At 39.8% G+C, this 24,255-nt stretch overlaps 2 protein-coding genes across 2 annotated transcripts in view; both read right to left on the bottom strand.

Annotated features, from left to right (window-relative positions):
- The window catches only part of LOC141432432 (ADP-ribosylation factor-like protein 2), a 221,445-nt gene that overhangs the window by 51,269 nt on the left and 145,921 nt on the right, over positions 1-24,255 (bottom strand). The gene's annotated exons all lie outside the window — the stretch shown is intronic.
- The window catches only part of LOC141432945 (serine/threonine-protein kinase D1-like), a 79,790-nt gene that overhangs the window by 31,395 nt on the left and 24,140 nt on the right, over positions 1-24,255 (bottom strand).

Here is a 24,255-nt window from a genome sequence, read left to right as displayed (position 1 = left end):
TCAAAGGAGATAAACAAAGAGTACGGACTCTTTTGGGTTATGATAAATGTTGCATAATATTACATGACTGGCACTAGTATAGTAAACAATGTGTAAAAAAAGAGTGTATTTTAGCTATTAAGTGTTATAAATTATAGAGTACCTACGCCGACATGATATACATAGAGTACAATACTCTATTTTAGAGTAGGTACGGTTGGCAACCCTAAACAGGGAATTGATATTTGATATCTTACGTTTACAATACCACTAACATTTTGTGGCTTTGCGTGTAGGTACTTGTGTTTGTTACCACTTTGTTACCTTCACGCCAAAACGGCTGAAAGGAATTGAATGAAATTTGGTACGTACAGTTTGTTTAGCTGGTGGCTAATTGGCAGGACTTCTAGAGCAATAAATAGGTTACCTTACCTTTAGCACAACATTTGCACGAAACCCAAGTAAAATTAAAAAAAAAATAATTTCTATGTCAAGAGAAATGCCATTGTGCAATTTAGATGAAGGACACTATGCAAGTTTCGGGAATTCCGTAGGAATTTGGTAAAATCCCGAAATTTTAATTTGACTGCCAGACCGAATAGTTAATGCGAGCAGAGCAACGCGAACGCGAAAGGCTAGTAATACATATGCTTAACAGTTACAAGAGTATGTATTACTATGTATGGCTGCTCTATGGACAGAAAAACGCGTGTTTCTAAAATTTGCGAAATACGCGGGACAAAAGCAAAAGCAAAAGCGGGGGAAACTAGAATTGAAATTTGTAGCTTCTACAGACTCACGCGAGAAGTCTTGCCGAGAAATTGCGCGAGAACCGAGAAGGCATCTACACTCATGCGACCTTCTCATTCGCATTCTCGTTCGTTATCCGGAATGGGCGACAGTGCAGCGGCTTTGGTTTTGTGTGCATTAGCATATTATAATCTTCAAGAATGTGATACCGTTCTCGTTCCTCGAGAACCCGAGAAACGCTTTTGAAAATACTCGACACCGATCGGAACAGGCGAGCGCGAGAACGAGACGGCGAGAAAGCGATCACATTCACGTCTCTCGGGTGTTCTCGGCGTGAGTCTGTAGATCGATACTGATCGCATGAGTGTAATTTCTCGTTCTCGCGCAATTTCCGGTGGAGGCTTAACTAGTAGACGCTATATTTCATTAAAACCTTAACGTACATAATTACAGATGGTAGGCAAAAAAGGCTAAGGTTCAGCCTGAGTGGCAAGTCAATGGGAAGGGGTTTGCCCAAAAACAAAATGCGACACGTTCGAGAATGATTGACAATCTATGAAAAAAAGGTACTTCGAAAAACCAAAATATCTCGGTTTTATCATGCCTTAATTTTTATTTCAAGTTTCAACAGATAACCAAAATGCGTGGATCGGTTATTGGACTAAGAAATTATGGGAAAAAACGCCAAGCACCCAACTACCAACCTTTAAAAATATACATACAAAAGCATCGGTAGTGCAAAAAAATACTGAATTTGACTATTGTATTTTTAATGCGTTCAGATTTTTTTACCATCTATTTAGATATGTCTCCGTAGCAGCTAACATAAGTACCTAACTGTGTCGGGCCCGGTTTATATTAGCAAGGAATGTTTCTTCCCGTGGATGTAGTAAAATACGACTGATGTGAGAGCGGGCAGCGGCGCTCTTATGCCAACCGTGAACTCCGGACTCCAGGTCTGCGGTGCGGAAGCTGCATAGCTGTACTATAAACCGCAGAAGTCTCTATGTGTAGGTATTATTGGCAGAATAGGTATCCTAAAAAAATAAATACTTCCCAAAGTACATACTATTCCACGCGGACGAAGTCGCAGGCAAAAGCAAGTAAAATATATAGGAGTGTAGAATGTATTATGCCAAACTTACTTAACTTACGTACAATAGTACCTTTGAAAAATATTCATAGGAGGCACGGCTGAGGCGTTGTTTTTGATTACCGTACAAAAATGTTCAAAGGTTGCGTATAATATAAACCTTATCTGTCATTACATATTCTAATCAATATCATTTAAACCATTCACTGGACTCATTTCCACGTTGCTCTTGGGTCAGTTAATTTCTACGTTTGAACATAAAAATTTGGCCGACTAAGAAAAACTCCAGGCATAGGGGTCGGCAAACATAACTATTAATTATCAGGATGAATAGAACCTTCGAATGGCAATAGTTTCATTTTCCTACTCGATGACGTACTTTTTTCAATTTTCAGCCACCGTAAAATTAGGCTGACTCACGAAAGTGCCAGGATTGGGCGAGGCAAGCCTATAGATTTTGGCACTTCTTGATTAAGTACTACTAGTACTACTACTGTACCTACGTAACCAACTTGCTATTCGATGAGGTAATTTACCTACACCCCAAAAATTATCCTTTTTTTGCTCACTGTACCAAATGCTCCAGGTTTATGCCAGGCAACCCTGCAATTTAAGACATACCTTTTCAATATGCAACGCCCTAGAGACAAGTCGCAACTTGCTACTCGATGAGGTAGGGTTGCATACGGCCCCCTCTTTGTCTAAAACGAAACGGGTCGGGTGCCAGCAAAATAACCTATAAGGTTATAGTTGATTTCAACTTCGAAGTACTTCGAACAGAGCAATACGGTTAACGATTTAGTACAGGTGGCAAGGAGTAAGTACCCGTTTTGTTGGCTACGTTTTGTTGGCTACGTTTTCGGCGTATCCCAAATCATTTACCCATGTATCAATGTTGAAATAAGCTTTGGCTAAAGGTTTTCTTAGTCTTCACAGCAATCAATAAAAGCAACACCACGCAAGGCGTTGCCGATAGCAAAATTTCCCCGAACCAGATACCTATACCGGTATAAACAACATTTCTCACTAAAACCCGTATGAATTGGATGAAATAATAACACACCTAGGATAAGCAATTCAGCATATTTAATTAACTTACTAACCTTTCCTGTATATAGGTCAGCTTTAATGGATAACTTGGTTATCGACAGTGCAACTCTTTGCAACGGACAATAGGTAGATCGGTATATTTGTTTAATTGACCTGCGTGCGGCAGGTTGCGAGATATAGCCTAATTAACGGAGGGACATTCTGTCACTTGCGGTGACAGGTACTCGAAATTAATGGAGTTACCTTACTTACAGTTCCAGATTGTTTATATTGTGTTTCTGATTTGTGTTACGGACAGCGGTTTAGAATTTTATTAATTAATTAAAATTTAAACATTCATGTTTTTAAATCAGTTCGCGACTTAACGACGTAAGTATGCGAATATAACATGCTGGATAACCTTGTACAATATTTACATTATTACTATATTTATATTAAAGCCGTGGTGGCCTTTGTTTAACTATCGCCTCTCAAGCAGAGGGTCGTGAGTTCGAATCCGGCTCGCACCTCTGAGTTTTTCGAAATTCATGTGCGGAATTACATTTGAAATTTACCACGAGCTTTGCGTGAAGGAAACATCGTGAGGAAACCTGCACAAACCTGCGAAGCGATTCAATGGTGCGTGCGAAGTTCCCAATCCGCACTGGGCCCGCGTGGGAACTATGGCCCAAGCTCTCTTGTTCTGAGAGGAGGCCTGTGCCCAGCAGTGGGACGTATATAGGCTGGATGATGATGAGTCAAGCACAAATATATGTAAAGTATTCATTTTTGCATCGTACACGTAACGTGTATCATCATTATCATCATCATCAGCCCGAAGACGTCCACTGCTGGACAAAGGCCTCCCCCTTAGAACGCCACAATGAACGACAACTTGCCACTTGCATCCACCGTTCCCGCCACTCTCACGATGTCGTCAGTCCACCTGGTGGAGGCCTGCCAACGCTTCGTCTCCGGTTCGTGGTCGCCACTCGAGACTTTCTCCCCCAACGGTTATCTGTTCTTCGAGCGATGCGGCCTGCCCATTGCCACTTCAATTTGCATATTTTTCCAGCTATGTCAGTGACTTTAGTTCTTCGACGAATTTCCGTATTCCGGATTCTATCGCGCAAAGAAACTCCAAGCATAGCTCTCTCCATAGCTCGTTGCGTGACTTTGAGCCTCTCTAAGAGGCCAACAGTTAAGGACAACGTAGTAATAGTGTGCAAAAATATATACATGCCGTTGTACTCCATTGTAATTAAACTATCGATTTAACAACCTATTGCCACAAAAATCCTAAAACGCTGTTTTAGCTTTGTCTTAAGTCTTTGCGTTTGATACAATGAACTAAAAGTACTACAACCCGTTTATCATGCCCCACGACCACCATGGTAGCAGAGGAGTAAGGAACAAGAGCATTTACCAAACTTAAACGAATAGCCCTCATGTCTACCTCTACATTTGAAGATCCGTATTCAACCAACAAAACATTGCAGTTATTGACGATCGCGTTTTTATGAAAATCGTAGCGGTCAAAACACTTAAAAACAACACAATCGCCTCGTCAGGTTTATCGTAGTGCAACACTAATAAACTTGTTTTGAACAAGCGACTTTCATTCATCCCCTTATTTAATACGCACAAAACCCTACGCAGAAAAAACTGTCTCAATATCCAGATTGTCTTGTGCATGAGTACCTACTACGACCAAGTAGTAAATATGTTTTTTTTTAATGACAGGTGCCACATTAGAATAACGCTAATCAGTCACAAATTAAAATGGCCTTTGATATTTTTATCCCTACAACTGAAATTGAACCATAAAGCCGCGTATCCACTAGAGGCAGCCTCGGGCCGAGCTCCGAGGCCGCGCAAGTGGAGACGCTGCCAAAGGCACGGCTCAGACTGAGGCTCCTTTGAGCACGGCCAAAAAACCGACAAAATATGGCTCGGCTCGAGGCTGCTCGGCCTGAGGCTGCTCTAATGGATACGCGGCTTAAGGTTGTGAAGGAATTTTTTGTTGACTTACTATAGCTACATTACATTACAAAGCTTGGCATGAATGAATAAGCAGGCTTATTGATCACGCAATGATTTACTTCCGGACGGTATTAGGCGCTTAGGCTCCTCAACCACTATGAGGTATTTGGATCCATTCCAGGCGTTCTAGAGTAAGATTCCACGGTTAGCATTCTCCACATGTTTGTTAATAAATTGAAATGCACCATAAATTTATTTATTTTCAATCAAAACACAGGTTGGTGCAGAACTTTAAAGTGGGATCTTAGGGTAGGCCCTTTTTACTAGGCAAGGGTGCGTCTTAGTTCCATAGCTTCTTATCGTTAGGAATCCGTGCAATTTTTATAGTTGTGACGCCCGAGCGTGATTGCGGCATCGGTTCCGCGTAGGGCCGGCATTAGAACGTCTGCGGCACCGGACACCACTCAAGTAACGCGATACCCTCCTCGTGGGATTTCGTCGGGACGCGACACAAACGATACGTTTTGCTTCCTCATGGAGACTGTCGGGCGAGATTGGACATTAGGGAAGAATGATTTCGATACACATCATGAACATCGGAACTGTCTAGGCCTTCATAAACATCTAACACAACTGTATTGTCAATCGCGTAAGTGCATCTTCTGATATTCTTGAGCACCAAGTAGACAGCTTTGTTGTTTGTCAAGGCAAATAGACCACACTGAAGGTGGTCAGTAATTAAATAGTATTTTTGAAATAGAACATCTTCCAAGAAAGTGCTCCAAAATTGGCAAGTGTACCTTTTGGGAGTGTATATTTTGCGGAAAGCGCACTTTTAAAGAAAGTTTACATTTGGGAAAACGAGTTTTACAAACCGAAACCAATGCAGCGGTTGTCAATTAACAGTTCTCAAAGCGATATGCTGTAACCCTGGAGTAACTACTTATTTATGGTATAGAGCGGATGTAACCAGATTCTTAAGCGTGTAGGTACCAATTACATATCCAAAGACGCGGCATGTGTTTGTAATAGTTCGATAAAGTTATGTCATACATAATCATACGCTAGGTAGGTACTAATATAATCATATATGTAATATCATGAATGTGAATTTTTTGTGAGTTTGTGTGTATGTATTTGTTACGCTATGACAAAACGGCAGGATTTGGACGAAAGTTGGTGCGTCGATAGTACATCTCGAAAAAACACGGACCAGTTCTTATTTAGATATTCTGACAACATCAGGATGTAAGTACGCATGTAAAATATCACAACCGTGATCAAATCAGACCAGAGCCTGAGACCAGAGGGTCTATTGCGTAACGTTGCTGACACTCACGATCACAATCAAACGACAGTTTTCGCATACAAAAACTGTCAATTGATTGTGTTTGCTAGTGTTAGAAACGTGTCAGGCAATACGCCTTCAGGACATGAAAAGTATTTTTGCCCTGGCTGAAACGAAAACGCATTGCGCTCGCTTTCGTGAGGCATATTTGGAAAATAACAAAATTAAAACGGTTCGACACACGATTATAATAAGTCGCAGGAATGGTCCGATTAGTTTTGATCGTTTCGGAAGTTCTTCTTCAAAGGTGGGATGAACGCGTTCCAAGCGTTTCAAGGTGGATTTTTAAAGGTGGCGGGCACGGCACTTAACAGCGTGAGTGCGAGCGAGCTGGTGTTCCGTCCTTGGACCCGATCGCCGCACGTGCGCGCTCCACGCGCCGGCGCCGACCTCGCCCAGGCTGCCCGTGTCGTTACGCGCAGCACCCCTCCCACCCAGTACCCTTCATCCACAGCACTAGAACTAAATAACACGCGAGCTAACCACAAGGCTAAAAAGCCTTACCGGATAAAATTTTGTTGTGAAACGCATACAGGAACCAAGTGTGACTTGAAACCCATTAGAAACATGATAATTATTCTTTTCACAATCATGAGGACTTAGCTTTCCTTGCTTAATTATTGACCTATTTTATTCATCTAATATCTATAATTCTATATTTAACATAGTAAAAAAACGTAAATTTTGTTTGTTTGTATACATATAGAGATGATCTCTATGTCTGACTGGCACGACAATCGTATTTATACTGGATGATGAATTAAAGCTCTAGTGCATAAAGTAAAACCTTCGTCTAAGACTAAGAATGACCCAGGCAATGTGGCGGCAATAGCCACGAAAAAAAAATGACTGGAAATAATTTCATTCTTCTCGTTAAAATGGTTGTTTGGATGAAATTAGGTTGTAGTTAGCTGGACGTATGGAACACATATACATAGGGCTAATTTTAATCCCAATAGCCTCAAGGGAATATCTTAACGTCAAATCCAGAGACATAAAATTTGTCACGGGTGTTCGTCATTACAACGTAAATCAAGATCATGCACGATGTAATTTTCGGGAATTCCCATTGCAATTTAGTAAATCCCGGAATTCCAATTCGACTGCTAAATCTGCTGTGAAGCCGCGGGTAAAGTATAGTAGTAATATTACTATAAAGTCGTACGCTTGACGTGCAAAGCGAACTTGGCCTAGAAGCTCGTCGAGATATTGCCACGGCCACGGACATCAAATCAAGCTAAGGCGCCGATTAGGACGCATTGATTCAAAATTAAATCATTCTGTAAGTACGAGTACCTAGGTCGCAAGCCGCAACGCAAAGGGCCCTTTTACATGTCGCTTTTTATACTACCAGCGCTTTCAGAAAGACCATCATTGCCAAGAATACTATAGCAGGTAACAAACCTTCCGGAATGGAAACAAGTAAAAGCAGTGTATGCCACAAATGAAGAGCCAGAGAGTAGTCACAGAGACAATTTTACGCATTCAAACGAGTTGAATGTTGCATTGAAAATATTGGTCGTTAATTTCGATCAAACAACTACTTAATTAAATTAAAGAATATAATAGGTATTATGTCAATTACGGGTTAGAATATCAATTACGGGTTAAACGTTTACGGCCGCACCTTCAGTACCTACATAAAGAATGTAGAAAATTTACAAACCAGAATAGTAAAATATTTAGTGGACAGGAAAGTAAAAAATATGTGTGATGATTACATTGAGTTATTTCCAGTTTGTAAAATTTTACCTGTCGAGATGAAAATTAAGTATCTGATTGCTTTAGAAAACTATTATTTAAATGAATATAAATGCCCCGTAACTAATAAATACAACACGAGGAGGGTACGAGAGGGTAAATTAATACAGCCTCCAGCAGCCAATTATTACGGGAAAAGGTTAAATAAATATTTAGTGCCGAGGCTGTTTAACGAAATAGGGTGGTTAAGAGACACACCTAAGTTTAGTAAACCGGTCCTAAAAAAGAGACTGAAAACAAACCTTTTAGAAAAAAATATGTAAAAAAATGTAAGTAGGTACTTTGTGCATGTTAGTTTTTAGTTAGTTTTTAGCTGTGAACTGTTTTGTATGGTGCATGATTCATTAAATGTATTGAGCGCTTCATCGCCAACAAACTGGTAACAGTTTGGCGATACCAAAATTTAGTTTATTAGCATGTGCCGTTTGATTAAATAAATTAAAAAAAAAAAAAAAAAAAATGTTTCATAGTAGCATTTACTGCTTGTGATCTACAGCTACATAATAATCAATATCCAAATAGAATAAAGGAAGTTTTACTTTTCACCTGTCTAGTAAATACGCGTTTACTGGACCCGAATGACCAATAAACATGGCCTGACTGTACAGAGAAAAAGTATGGGGTGGTGTCTGGTGTACGGAAGCAATTACTGTAACGGCTAAGTGCGTGACACCCGCTGTGGCGACTGATTGTCTAGTGTCAGATCATCTTCTGGTGGCAACCTGAGGTAGTACTTAGCGTGGCTTCGAATGTCAATATTTACTTGCATACTCAGATTTTTTTTATATTGGGAGATTACGGATGATTACACACTCCCCAGCCCCCCCCCCCTCCTGACCGTTGCTACAGTTATTTTATTTACATATCTTTAATCCTCTAATTTTATTGCCCATGGATGGTGGGGTTCACTTACCATCAGGTGGCTCACTTGCTATAATAATTATCATAAAAAATCTGTAAGTTGGTCGTTAGTTATGTTAGCAAAGACGAGATTGTCTACATCTTATCGTCTTGCGAAAGAAGCTGATGGAATAAGGCCACGGAATGAGGAAACACTGCCCCAAACGTGACCAGCAAAAAAAATCAGATTCATGTTAATTTCCTACAACTATTTTTTTTTACTTTCATCCCTTCAGCCCCTTGGCAATTCTACACGGCGACGCACATCAGACCTTATACTACGAATTGCAAAATTCTTCGTATCTTATCCAGCTGAAGCTTATATTACTTAATACGAGAGTGGGAGGGATGGTACTATACGAACTTCGATTTTCGAATTTCGTAGTAGCTCCCCAGATCGCGTGCCCATGTAGGTTGCACATGGTTATCGTCCATTGATGTCACATTCGATAATTAATTTCCTATTTGTAAATAACAGTGCCCCTGACCTATTAAGATTTAAAATAATCACGCCACGTTCCTCCTAAGTTTTATTGCCGCGTCGAATTAAGATAATAGCGGCGAGAGCAACACGTGCCGCATTGCCAATAACCTAATAACATAATTCTAGAACTTGCCTCAAGAACATTTTTAGTGCACGAAATGTTTTAAATGAACAGTCACCTAGCCAACATTAACACCTATCTGCCACAGCGGAGCATGCAAAAACTGACACGTCCTGCCGACCCTTGAAATAGAGTCGTATCAGTTATGTCAGATATTGGTACGGTGGCGTACAGACGAAGAAACAGCTTTGCATACCTGCGGGCGGAACCATTTCGCTGCAAATATCATGTTGACATTCCATAAATTTGCGAAAGAAATAAGAGTGAAATTGACTGTTAATAAAAGCTTCTATCCAGGTATGCGATTTGTTTCTTCGATTGTAATTTATGTTTTTCATTTTAATTTGCCAGATCTAATGTTTTTGCGTGCGAAGCCGGTTAACCTAGTAAATAATTAATGATTATGATGATGATGGATTGTTTTACCCAATTGATGCAGTTGCTAAGGCCGAATGACATTAGTATCCGGTCCCACAAGTTTTATAGCTTGTTATGAGACGAGTCTGATTTAATACTCGCCCAGACCCTTGCGACCCGCCCGCCGGCTGCATATCGCCCTCTATATTTAGACTTTATGACTGCAGTGTGCACCGGGGAGGTACGGATCGCATTTAACATCATCATCATCATCGTGGCCAATAGGTACCATCAGCCAAATAAGTGGTCTATCAATTTTTAAACAAGTTCCTATCAAATTAATGTCGCTAAAGTCGAACTTTCAAGTTGACAGACACGTCTATTGGCATTATTGTCTTATGACATGCAAACGATTATCAACTTTAGGGTGATAGACCACATATTTGGCTGATGGTACAACGTTCTACTGCAGGGCACAGATTTTCTCTAGGAGTTAAAAGGCCTTGGGCTATAGTTCCCATACAGGCTCGTACGGATTGGGAACTTCAAACACACTACTGAAATTCTTAGCAGGTAGTGTAAAAGTCCCGATTAGCACTGGGCCTACGTGGAAACGACGGCCTATGCCCTTTCACTATGTATTTTGATTACGCATATACCAAATTTTTTGAATCAAAATTCTCGAGACATGCTTCGACTTACGCACAAGCGGTACCACTTGTTTATTTCTTTGTTCGAACAATACAATCACAATAAGATATATCGTGACTGAGATAACTCTGTAATGCTGAATGATTTATGAGAAATGTCTCATGAACAACAGCTTTCAAGCCACCCGCCATACAGCAGTGACAATGTTGCTCTAAAAGTTTCAAAGGACGTGAACACAACCCTGTCGTCGGGGGTGTTATCATCCCAGTCTATAGTTCCCACTGCCGGGCACAAAGAGAGGGCTTGATCCGCAGTTTCGGGTCGAGTGCGGATAGGAACTCCAGTTTGTACATCGTTGCTTGCGTGAAATGTTTTCGATTTCTTTTTCATCTCTGTTAGATATCTCTTCCGTTTTTAGACAAGCTTTGTCCCCTGTTTGTAGTTGTTGGGTCAAATCTTGCACGTTCATTCTGACCTACTTCTAGTAGTCGGATCGACTTAAAATTAGTTATACATAAACATAATGTTAGCTGGATAACAATGCAAGTACAGCCAACTAATAGTACAGTCACAAAAAAGCTTGTACCTATTAAAAAAAAATTAACACAAATTTAATTCACATATGGTAGGTACATATTGATGTAGTGAAAAAAAGTTTTTACACAGGCTGACTAAAAATCAATCTTAAGTCAATGTTATAAAGACTGACATGGAAAAACTTTTCTCACTTTAACTATACCTACATAAATATGTTATTAGAGAGATATCGTTAATTAAGCATGTCAAACGCACATATTTTGTAAAATATTCACGAAATCAGAGATTGACAGCAACTAAGCCTCCTCAAAATCACTCAACTAATGGTATTGTTACGTAGGTGTCGTAAACTGCGGCCTTCAGTGCTTGTTTACTGAATTAAGATGAGTAATTTGCACATGGGGCGGTTGATTAGTCAAAACAAACAACATAACTGTTACGTAGTGGAAAGCTTGTTTGCGAGTTGTGATAATAGAAAAAGCTATTATGGAGCGATAAATTGATAATAAACTTCGATTTATTTCGTTCGATAAGTGAGAGTGGAGATTAAAGATTTCAGATAGTTTTTGAGCATTGGAAATTTTTGAGTCGAAATTGATTTCAATATGTTTTTTCAGTGGGAGTTTGGCCAGCTTTGATTAGATCAGTCAGCTTTCAAATGAACATTCAAAGAAAATACACATAAACAAAGACCAAAGTCAAACCAGCTGTTAAATCTCTGGTTAACTCATTTACGCTCACCCAGAGTTAAATAATGGAACCCCAGAACCCAGCTATCTTTTTTTATTACTCCAGACCGCGCGCGTGCTCCTTGTATTAACGTAAGAGTTTGATGTCAATCCTTTTCTGTCTCAAACCAATTATCGAAACCTCAAAAATCTTTGTGGTAGAGCGAATCACGGGGCAGCGTTAAATTCAAACAACCCATTGGCGATCGCAAAAATTGGCCGCGATGTATCGATTTAATCGAACCTATAACTATTACAACTAGTTTTATCCAGCAGCCCGTGCATCATACGTGGTTTATAGTTCAGTTAGAGCGTTCCGACAGTTCATTGTCTTTCTTAAGGTGTGATTTCACATGCGAAACGCAGCGTCAGATGAAATTTCTACATATAAAAATACTATCACTCAGGCGCGATCCACACAGAAGAGACGTGGGATGGGGGCGCGTCCCCGTCCACGTCTCTTCTGTGGCTTGCGCTTTAAGGGCCATGCAGTTCGCACCGGGACGCGACGTGATTTCTTGAATTTTCACTGACTGTAAGTAATCTAATTAAATTGCATTGTAGATCTGTTCCTTTTTCAGATTTTTTTCAACAGATTTTTCCGACCCGGTGGCAGATTCTTCGACATTCATAAGTGCTTATAGCCTACGAGTAAATAGAATAAAGATAATTTAGAGTGAAAAGCCTGCCTTGCGAGTGACAATGTTACGCGCGCTGACGCTGACGAGTAGGTTGAATACGCGGTTGTTACTGAGAGTTCATATGCGTGCGAGTCGGCGCCGACGCGTGGGTAAGTGTCGAAGGCGACTCGTCACATAGTACACACGAACGTTCGCCATTACGCCCGCTGACGCGGAGGTTGCGCCGGCGCGTGCCATGCGGGCTCGCCAAGTCGCCACAGCTGTCGCGATTGGAGCGTGCACCGGCCAGCGACACGTTTAGGCGATCAGTTATGATCGTACGATTTGTTATGCAATTTCATATCTTTTAGTGACAATCGTTACTTGTGATAATATCATTGTAAGAACTTTTTAACCAACTTAAAAAGATGAGGAGATTTTAAATTCGGTTGACCTTTTTTTGCTTGGTAGGTATCTCAGTATTCTGTGTTTTTTTTGCTACCGATTTGGAAGAACATTTCAGTTTGAGAGGATACATTTCCCGTTTGGTCCCATTTAAATTTGAAGAAATGATACCAACCAGAGGAAGGTATCACTGAATTTATTTTGTGACATTTTGCTTTGTGATCGTGATACTTAAGTTTCGCAGAGCGTCCCTTATTTCGGCATGTTTATACTCCGTCCCATTGCTTTGTCTACAGCTCTGGGTGTTCTAGTCATAACAGATCATGTTGGCAAGAACTACTGTCTGCGTAGAGTACAACCAAATATACTCAGAGGCACAAAATTTGGCCTACTCTCTCTACATACAAAATTACCTATTATTGCACACAGCTGAGGGCCAGATTTTTTGCCGCTCACCTGCAACCACCTGAGTGCGTCCTGAGTTTAGTCACCTGATTAAATTAAATAAATAAATAAATATCATGGGACACTTGACACCAATTACCTATACCCAAACTCAGCAAAGCTTGTACTATGGATACTAGGCAACGGATAAACATACTTATATAGATAAATACATACTTAAATACATATTAAACATCCAAGACCCGAGAACAAACATTCGTATTATTCATACAAGTATCTGCTCCGGCCGCGAATCGAACCCGGGACCTCAAGCTTCGTAGTCAGGTTCTCTAACCACTTGGCCATCCGGTCGTCTAACCAGCCAGCGCAGTCTGGACAGGTCCGGAGGAATCGATCACGCGAGCTAAAACCGTGAGGCGCTCATGTGACCGTGAGGCCTCCTCTCAGAATGAGAGGGCTTGGGCCGTAGTTCCACGCGGGCCCAGTGCGGATTGGGAACTTCACACACACCATTGAATTGCTTCGCAGGTTTGTGCAGGTTTGCTCACGATGTTTTTCCTTCACCGTAAAGCTCGTGGTAAATTTCAAATGTAATTCTGCACATGAATTTCGAAAAACAAGGTGCGAGCCGGGGTTTGAACCCACGATCCTATGCTTGAGAGGCCATAGGTCAAACCACTCGGCCACCAAGGCTTTTACACGGTTTTTGTTTAGTAATGTCACTACTTTTTTGTTATCAAAGGTGTAATAAAATAATACATAATAGGTACTAGTTCTGGTCTCGTCGGGCGTTACACATGCATATGGATAGTGATATAGGCGGTATGAGATAGTGATAAGGAAGCGCGAAGGATACCGCTATGACGACACCCGTCTGTTCGTTTTTTTTATCAGTGAGCAATCCCGAACTGGCTGCAATTTGTTGTGGATGCAAAAAATGACCTCGTCTCGCATTTGTATGCAAGACGCAAATATTTGTGTCTGGGTCAGGACATATAGTTTATTACTTGTGTATCGGCCGGTGCAGCCCGGGCTCTGTTGCTAGGCGAACCTGAACACGAAAAACGTATTTACAGAAACGGTTACGTCAAGTTAGCATCGTCTGTCGGTATCCGGAGCCGCGACATAATTATTATCAGTATTATCATCAGAATAGGGTTGTTTGCAGCATAGAAATAGGTACATACAACAATTGGCAAAAATAATGTTTATATATAAAAGACTGTTAGATCTGGAAAAAGATTTTTACGTGTGCTACGTGATCTGAGCTTGAATAAGGATTTGGTGACTTCATTTTACGCGTTTCGTTCTGTATATTTACATATAAGTTTTATACCTACTTGTGCATTTGACCCTAGGTAGTCAATCTATTGTTAGTGAGTACAATAGAAATTTTATTCTACGTGAATTTATTTAACTCATCCATGCACTTTTATTAGTGCCAAAAATGAATTAGACTGAATTAGATATTAGGTCCTTAGGTCCTTACCTATGAAATTGGTGTTTTGTATGGAGATTTTTATAGCAGTAGCGTTTTCCATGCTAAATGATTTTTTAATTTATTCAGCAACCAACAACGCTAGTGTTATGTAACTTATGTTCCTGTTTAAAAACACAAATAAACTTACTATGAGAATCAATTTTAATATAAAAAAATACAGGATCTAAAATTACAACCAATTAAATACTAAATTCTGGAATCAAAAACGTGATTTTCACCATATTTTTTGTAGTTAAATAAATACTTTGGTTTTATGACAGTCAAAATTTGCAAGATGAAGTCAAAATATTGTGTAAAATTGATTATCTTCTATGTCTGTTATATTATCGAAGTTACGATAGTTAGAAGCACGATTGAAAAATCGCCAATTTTATAGGTAAGGTAAGGACCCAATATTATAAACAACATAGGAAGGTGAAGCCTTTTCTCAGTCATTATCATGACATCAGCCGTAGGACGGCCATGTTAGACGAAAGCCTCCCCCATAATATAGGCCTGCTACAATACATTAGCTAAAGGCGACTGGTCACACAACAAGTACTGCCAGTAGTGGAATGAAAAAACAAGCAAGGATCAGCTACAGATATAGTATACTTTTCTCATTTCTAATTGGCGATTAGTCGCTATTTAGTGGGTATTACTTAATGAAATAGCCTGTAAACAGGTGACAAAGGGCAATTACGCCAGTTTTCAAGGTTATTCTCGCGATCTGGGGCAGTTTGATTAGTCGTGATTCTATATTTATAAGCGAAAACAACGGGTTAATTGGAACTATCCATTCACACTGATCAGTTTTTGTTGTTGATTAGTATAGTTAGAACAGGCTAGACGGCCGCTATCAGCTCTTAGTTCAGCGCGCGGGTTATCTGCCAATTACCTGACATACCTCTTCCTTGTGGAGGTGCAGATCCGTCAGTGACTCTCTCCACGCATTGAAGAAACATAATAACCAGAACAAAGTTTAAATATCACTCTCTTCTCTCTTCTTACATTTAAACTATCTTGGTGTAGGTAGACCTATTTCAGATTCTCTCTTCCTCTGTCCTGTGCCACTTGCATCCAATTCGTCCCTACAACATCCCTGACGTCATGTTTCATCGCCGTTGTGGTCTACCTGTACGCCTTTTCTCTCCCCAAGGACTCCACTAAGCCGTTTCGGCCCAGGAGCTTTCGGGCTACGTGTCCTGCCCATTGTCACTTCATATTTGCCTCTCGTTTAACGGTATCTGCGACTTCACTTTGCAAGTCCTACGAGCCTTACTTTTTACGTGCCTTCTAATAAAAGCCTGAATTTGGCGAAACGTTTTCATTGGATTCATTTTTTTTTTATTAAATTGCATCAACCCTGGCAGATGGCTAGAGATTAATTCAATTGCAGGCACGCTGACCCGCGGGACCCGTTCGTGGCATGGATAAACAACTGATAGCGTTTTTTGCCGATTACAAAAATTCAGCAACTATCAAAAGTAAACTTCCTCGTTTAAGGTGGAATATGGGTCAGATTATTTAGGGCTCCGCATTTATGCGTGGGGATTACTGCCCAATCCCTCTCATTTTTAACCCCCGACGCAAAAAGAGGGGTGTTATAAGTTTGACCGCTATGTATGTCTGTGTGTCTGTCTGTGGCACCGTAGCTCTTAAACGGGTGGACCGATTTGAATGCGGTTTTTTTTTTCATTTGAAAGCAGGTTTTCCAGCGATGGTTCTTAGACATGTTTTATCAAAATCGGTTCAGCCGTTTCAAGATCATCAGCTCTTTTGTTCTCGGCGGTAGGAATCTTAGACGCATAATGGGTATTTATTTTACTTTCAAACATATTTGGGACCTAAAATTTGAAACACCCATGTATGCTATATAACTATGCAAGATTATGGAATTCTCGGCCTGATGCTGCAGCCAGGATATCCAGCACACCAGTATACTCTTGAAAAAATAATAGCAGATAATATGTCGTGTTTGATTCCTTTTGATCAGTATTTGATTCTACATACAATGCAATGGTGGCAACACGATGAGCTGATGCTGCATCCAGGATATCCAGCACACTAGTACACTTTATAAAAAATAATAGCACATATGTCGTGTTTGGATTCGTTTTGATCAGTAATTGATTCTACAATTCTACATACAATGCAGTGGTGGCAACACGACGAGCTAATGCTGCAGCCAGGATATCCAGCCCACCAGTATACTCTTGAAAAAATAATAGCAGATATGTCGTGTTTGATTCCTTATATTATTATGATTATTATTATTGTAATAATACACTAGCAGCTCTTAGGGCTGATGCGTGTACATCACTGCACTTGTGTTTTTAGTCTTTCTTTTTTAAGCGTTTGTCTAGTCTATTTTTAAAACTGTTCACTGAAGGTGCACTTATCACAAGTTCTGGGAGAGCATTCCACGAGTTAACAACACGATAGGGTAAGAAACGTTTCCTAGGGTTGCTTGCACTTGGTTGCTTGATCAGTCTCAAGGAATGTCCCCTCAAACGAGTATTTTTACTAACCTTAAAAAGGTTTTTGATGCTTGGAGCATTGTAGTGACCATGCAAAATTTTATAAGTCTCTATAAGGTCGCCTCGTTTTCTTCGCTCTTCTAATTTTGGCAGATCTAGTTCTAGAAGTCGTTCTTCAAATGACTTATTTTTGAGCGAAGCAACCATTTTTGTTGCTCTTCTCTGGACCTTTTCCAGGGTAGCGATTTCCTTCTTAAAGTATGGACTCCAGATTTGATAGGCATACTCCAGTAACGGTCGAATATATGTTTTGTAAATTTGGATAAATAGTTCCTTTGTGATAGCAAAGAACGCTTTTTTGATCAGTATTTTATTCTAAATACAATGCAATGGTGGCAACACGATGAGCTGAGGCTGCAGCAAGGATATCCAACACACTAGTACACTTTTGAAATAATAATATACCAGTTTAAAAAACATGAAATAAAAAACTTTTTTCTTATTTGACTGGATGGCAAACGAGCAAGTGGGTCTCCTGATGGTAAGAGATCACCACCGCCCATAGACACCTGCAACACCAGGGGTATTGCAGATGCGTTGCCAACCTAGAGGCGCAAGATGGGATACCTCAAGTACCAGTAATTTCACTGCTGCTTCACGGCAGGATTAGCGAGCAAGATGGTGGTAGCAATCCGGGAGGACCTTGCACAAGGTCCTACCTAAATTAAATTAAAAATTTAAAAAACCCCCGACACAAAACAAAGTGCAACGCCAGCAAAAATAAAAAAAAACGCTTGAAAAAAACCGCCGCCAAAAAAGACAACTAAAAAGTAAATAATAATTATGCACTACCTAGCTGTTGCCCGCGACTTCATCTGCGAAGAATTCGTTTATCCCTATCCCGCGGGGACTATGCTGATTTCCCGCAAAATTAGCCTAAGTTAATGTAGTGTACCTATTAATATTTTTTTTATCTAAGCGTCGTCGGTGTCGGAGGACCGCTAAGGTTAATATTTAACAACAATAACAACATATTTACTTTAGTTTCCTGTTAACCTCGTGCGGATCAACCAGTATTCACACATCACTTTTTTTTAAGAATACACTTGGTCGATGTTTTTGCTACAACATGACATTAAATAAGCATTAAACCGCATGTCATGATATCAAATCGGTCGGTTTGGTAGAACAGCCCACTCGGGGGCCACCGGGTACACGTGTAATATTTGACCTTTGTATGACCACAGTACTGTCAGCAGCAGACGTAGATGAGCCGTTGCGGAGCTTGCGGAGAGTTCAACACACAAGGTATTAAAACGAGTCTCAAAAGTATTCCTAGGAAAGTGGCATACATTCGGTATTTTTGGTACAGCTTTCAAGGCTTTGTTGTACCCAACAATAGGTATTTCACGAAGACTCGTGAGTTCACTGATCATATACCTACTGGTACTGTAGTACCTGAAGATATAAATTCTGAACCGGTTTAGTATCGGTACTAAGATAATAGGTACCGCTGATACCGATACCACGTTTGGCTACTGACTATCGATACTAAGGTGGGGGGGTAACTACGGATGTTTGAAAGAAACTGGTACTGCGTACCTATAAATTCTCTTATTTATGTTCCCTTCTGATGTTGACTGTATCTCGTTAAATTCCTGTCGGTTTTTTTTGCTTTTTTGCGACCAGTTGGTCAAATTGAAGTGTGCGACGATCCATAAAAATCAACGTTATGGCTTCGATTTTAAACAATTCTATAAATTACTCCATAAAGTATAATTTATTATTATTAGTTAGAATTATAAGACCATACAGCGACTTGATAAGAAATATCAATTCAAAGAAAGTGTGTTCAAGACGACGAGAAGAACGAGAAGGTTGGGTTAAGTGGACCTTAAAAGGGCTGTTAGCAGTGACTGGATGAGGGAAGCCAAAGATAGAGAGTTGTGGCGTAAGATGGAGGCCTACTTTCAGAAATACACGAACAATGACTGTTGATTGGTTGATTATATTGAGGAAAAATCGGCTCTATGCGAGTTGGGGTCGCATAAAAATTGTTGCGACACTTCTGTCGCGACAGTAACGCAGCGAGAGTGGCAGATTTGTGGCACTGACGAAAGCACGATCGCTGTCGTCTACACTAGATTGTTCTGCCACTCTATCGTGGTGCAGGCGCCACTGACGCTTCCTTCAGCAATCAACCAAGGTATAACTAGGGGAAAAAAACGCCGAAGTAACATGTTTCTTGCATGGGACACCCTTTTTATTAACTTTTTTTTTAAATGACTGCCAAGTTGCTTGCGGCGCATTCTTCTTGGTAATGGTGGTGTTTCCGAAACCGCTGGTAGTTTAAAAAAATAACGTGTAAAAGAGCCCATTGCGGCCTACTTACTGAATAAATAATGATTTGAATTTGAATTTAACTTTACTTACTCTCTTTTTGATATTAATTGCTATAAAGACCCTTTGCATAAATTTTAAATGTCGACCTATTACAATTCAAATTATGTACATCTAAAGGCTTGTGACAGGTTAGATCCCTTTAGAAACTTGAGGATATGAAAGTTTAAGGTGGTAGATATTTCTTATCTGCATCCATCTGCAGTGCTTTATTTGCGCAAAGGCAACAGCTTGAACAAAGAAGCGTGACGTCACCGCGAAGGTCCCTTGAGGTCAGACGCAGATAGCAGGCCAGGCAAGGGCCGCCCTGTCCCGCCTGCCAGCAACAAAACGAGCGCCTGCCTCGAATCAATTAACCCGACGACCTCCACCAGACCTAACTACAAATATAGCTGACCGGTATTAAGACAACACTTTACTTCATTTGTAAGTCGACGCAAAAAGATGTTATAAGTTTGGGACCTTTTGCCCGTCGCTTTTTTTGGCAGGTATTTATATCCTGAGTGTCATAGCTGCTGTACGACTGCCCCATCCTGGCGCACGCACTGGATCGGTCAAATAAAGTCTGTAGCGCGATTTATATTAACTTAGACTAAGAATTTTACTAACACTATATATGGATGTATTAAAGTCTGAAATAAAATTTTATTTAATTTAATTTCCTTTGATTTATATCTGTTCTTGTGACGGCCAAATTTTTAACATAAAGTTATTTAAAAATGTTAAGCGTCAAGTAAATTTATTAAGAAATTACTTTGCAATTGCAATGGTTCAATGTCAGTTATTTATGTATATTTTAAAACATCAAAACCTTTTTTCACTTACAAGCTACTGTGATAAGATAACAACCTTGAATATATTAGAATAAATAAATAAAATAAAAAAATATCATAGGACACTTGACACCAATTGACCTAGTCCCAAACTAAGCAAAGCTTGTACTATGGATAGGATACTAGGCAACGGATAAACATACTTATATAGATAAATACATACTTAAATAGATATTAAACATCCAAGACCCGGGAACAAACATTCGTATTATTCATACAAATATCTGCCCCGGCCGGGAATCGAACCCGGAACCCCAACCTTCATAGTCAGGTTCTCTAAACACTTGGCCGTCCGGTCGTCCAATATAATGTTTTATTTGTTGAACATATTCTTCTTTGGTTCTTGGAACATATTCTGATGCCCTACCTACATCACATCATGCTTTGTTTGGCATATCACACTAACATATTTACTATATGTAGTAGTGACAGGTATCTATATATCAAGAGTCGGCGAGGAGCATCGTAGATTCACATCAGAAACTTTTTCGTCACCATTGGTCATGATCATTTAAATAATCACAGACAGACAGACGGACAGAGTTACTTTCGCATTTATAATATTAGCAAGGAATTAATTATTAGAAGAAAGTAAGGATTCATATTTTGGCAAATAAACATATAAAATACGAGTATCACGGGACAACTCAGAGTCTCAGACCAATGAACCTAGTCCCAAAGCAAAACTTGTTTTACGGGTATTATATAGGCGAGAACTACTGGAGATCAAGCACCGATCGGAGATCGAAGCTTTTTAGTCAAGTTCTCTAACGACTCGACTCGACTCGGATATCCGGTCGTCAAAACAAGATACGTCTAAAACAAGTACATATATTCTATTTCATGTGAAATAACGTAGCCTCGACTAATTACAAGATGCCCGTGCGGCGGAGCCTTCGCGACGCCGAGTGCTCTCGAAAGTTGCACTAAAGTCTACGAATCCAGCTTCACCGAAACTTCAATTTGACGCCGAAGCCGATTTTTTACTCTAGCGTCAATCTAAAAGCACTGCAGTTAATTGCAAGTTTCAAGGCAAGCATTGATATCAGATATCACTAATAATGTAAACAAATAAAATAATCAAGCGGACTTTACCGAAGATAGTCTACACTTACCTACTGCAGAGTAGGTAAGCAACTCAAAAATCACGGATAAAATTTTGCTGTGACAACAGCGAATGTGAACAGTTATCCAAAAGATCCACAACGAGTGCACTATACTTTGCATTCGTATGTCATGCGGTAAAACATAATAATTTGGATCATATTAATATCACGGCGGTAGACGCATTGTTTAGTCACGCGTCTCAACATACTGGCTGTAAATATAATTAATTATCAGATTGATACGGCACATGTATAAGTAACGTAGACGTATAGACGGATAGCAACGCGTGAATCGCATAACCAACTCAATTTCGTGTGGCACGTGTATGCGGACGAGACGTGCGCGCGCGCAGGGCGCAGACCGGTTGCTCGCTGAGACGCTTATCGCTTTGAGATCGACAGTCTTCCTTCCTGATTCCGCAACACAAACAATAACATTTGTATGCTTGAAACATGATCAGGGAAATTTACGAAAGTGGACAATTTTGAAAATTATACTTTATTGAATGATGAGATCAACGATTACTTTTACCATCATGGTTTATATTCAACCAATAAATGGCTATTTTATTTTAATAATAATAATATTAATATTTATTTCAACCAAAAATAATAATTGAATCAGGCGTTACTTTGAACTGAAACAATAACTGCATGCTCACCCGCGACCTATTTTAAGGCAAGAATCGTTGGCGTTATTGTAAAATGAGAATGATAGTAAATGTTGCGGACGAGGCTACAGAATTGCATTCAATGAATATAGGTCAGAATAATCAAAATCTTGAAATATACCTATGTTTCCGTTTCTACGGTACGTCGATTAAATACGCTACGCCAATTGATTGTATTTCATAAGTGATTCTAGATACTTGGACTTCAAAGTGCTATTGGTCAGACTATGTTAAGAGTAGATGCTAAGAGGACGAAACAAAGAAAAAGGGGCTGTTCGCTGAGGCGTTTGCAGGTGGTAGGACCTTGTGCAAGGTCCGCCCGGATTGCTACCACCATCTTGCTCGCTAATCCTGCTGTGAAGCAGCAGTGCTTGCATTGTTGTGTTTCGGCATGGAGAGTAAGACAGCCGGTGAAATTACTGGCACGTGAGGTATCCCATCTTAGACGTCTAGGTTGGCAACGCGTTTGCAATACCCCTGGTGTTGCAGATGTTTATGGGCGGTGGTGATCTCTTACCATCAGGAGACCCACTTGCTCGTATTCCTTCCAGTCGTATAATTTTTTTTATCGAAATGCAGTAGATACAGCAGATAGCCTCCTCAATCAAGTGATTACAAGTGACTTCACCATGAAACCGTGTCGCGAATCGGTTTTGCTTGATTTATACATTCAGCAAAAAAATATATTTTTATCGCTCGAGTTATATTCTGATTTATATTAGTAATAACTGGGTAGGTACTCATTATGACTGTAGGAAGGTTGTGAGCGAGGGGCGTGAGATTTCTTCTCTATCCCTTATGGCTACGACGAGAGCAAAAATATTCACTCACAGCCGTAATGTCCATGATATGTATATCGAAAACTAAGAATGCGAGATCAATCGAATTAACATGGTTAGACCAATACGTCCGTGCTTAAATGGAAATAAAAACCTTTGGTTTACTGTAGTGTAAGATGAGTTTGTATGTATTTGGTACAGTAGAGTTCATAAACCAAGAACACGCTTCTACGCCGTTAACAATAGTCGTGTTTAGATATTTTTGATCAAAATTTTGCTCACAAGTTTATGAACTCGACTGTACATTACTTTTATATATATAAATGTTGACACTTTGAACGGGAACAAAATTAGTGTTTCATGCTCAGTTAATGCCGAAAAATATAATGCATTAACCGATTTGTTGAAAATAGTCTGAAAAAAATTGCGGTTTCCGTACATTGTTCAAATTAAATCACGAAATTCACGTAAAGTTAATGTGTGGAAATCGCACATGTGATCCAATTATTTTCAACAAATGGAATTTGCATATAGCATGAAAAAAAAATTTTTTTTGTTCACGTTAAAATTTTCACCCTGTATTCAAATTTAGTTACATTACACATACATATACCAATGAAAGTCAGCACTTTTTAATAAAGTTACGTATAAACAAACGAACGGGAAAGGAAAACGAAACCAAAAACAGTTGGTTAAAAAAAAAACAGTGATGGAATGTGTCTCTTTCTAGAAGAGACGGAATGCTATAGGTACGGTCAAGGAGTTTAATTCATTGGCCACCATGGAACCATTTCACAGTAAACGTCATAGTGACATCGCATTAATTAACAAGGAAAGTCGTAATGACTTTTCCTTTGAAAAGGTTAAATGGTGGCCCATGAATTAAACTCCTTGACTGTAACTACTTAAACTTATCTAAATATTTATGACACACTCGTATATTCTAAACATTTAACTTACAAATTCACTTTATCTATTGTATTTGCTCTATTATTTTGACACTTAAAATTTATATGAAACGTGTGTGTATCTGGTATTCATAATCTAATACATTTAAATGAGCGATTCTATTTCGGGGATCTCGGATCTGCTGGTTTTCGAGGGTGAATAATTGATCTAGCTTGGTCTTATCCCTGTTAAACAAGTGTTTATTTGGAGTATTAGCACGAGCGAAGCTCGGTCGCCTATTTGCTTCCTTTGCAGGTGGTAGGACCTTGTGCAAGGTCCGCCCGGATTGCTACCACCATCTTGCTCGCTAATCCTGCCGTGGAGCAGCAGTGCTTGCACTGTTGTGTTTCGGCGTGGAGAGTTAGACAGCCGGTGAAATTACTGGCACGTGAGGTACCCCATTCCCA

Source organism: Choristoneura fumiferana, chromosome 11 (assembly GCF_025370935.1).
Source record: "Choristoneura fumiferana chromosome 11, NRCan_CFum_1, whole genome shotgun sequence".
In the NCBI taxonomy this organism is placed as follows: domain Eukaryota; kingdom Metazoa; phylum Arthropoda; class Insecta; order Lepidoptera; family Tortricidae; genus Choristoneura; species Choristoneura fumiferana.
This window is presented reverse-complemented; position numbering and strand designations above follow the sequence as displayed.